Below are 626 nucleotides of genomic sequence, written 5' to 3' on the forward strand. Positions count from 1 at the left end.
CTTGTGATAACTGGCCTCAGAAGAACAAAATTCAAAGCTCTATAGGAACGAAGCAGGAGTGAGGTTAGAAAATAAATCACCCGGCTTGGCTCTGGCTCCTGCCTCTTCGAAGGGTGTCGGAATGGAGGGCTGGGCCCTTTGTTTTATAGCGATTGGACACTTAGACAAGACAAATTTGTGGTTACAAGTCAAAACAAGGATGACCTTGGTAGACGCAGGTTCTGTTCAACAGTTGGTCTGACAGAACCTTATCATCCTGCCCTTGAGTGGGTAGAGTGACGTGCAAGCTCACTTGAGAGTCGACTCCAGAGGAACAAACACTGTTACTTCAACAGTAGCTTCTCCTTAGGCAATTCTCTTGCTTTACAGCAAGTACAATTAATAAAACAAATCAAGCGCAGGTAGAGGCTCCTACCACTGAGTCTAACAACCTGAGTTCAGCCTCCAGGACTCACATGCATGTGTATATAAGTGTACACACATACACACACACACACACACACTCACAAAATGTAAATATATAAATATAAAAATAGTCAAAATTAAAGCAACACAAGCAATGTCCCAATTCCTTCCTTTGATCAAAATCACTTCCCCAGTGCGTACATCTCTACAGAAAGAATGCG

The sequence above is a fragment of the Arvicola amphibius genome, chromosome 3 (assembly GCF_903992535.2).
Source record: "Arvicola amphibius chromosome 3, mArvAmp1.2, whole genome shotgun sequence".
NCBI classification, from domain to species: Eukaryota; Metazoa; Chordata; class Mammalia; order Rodentia; family Cricetidae; genus Arvicola; species Arvicola amphibius.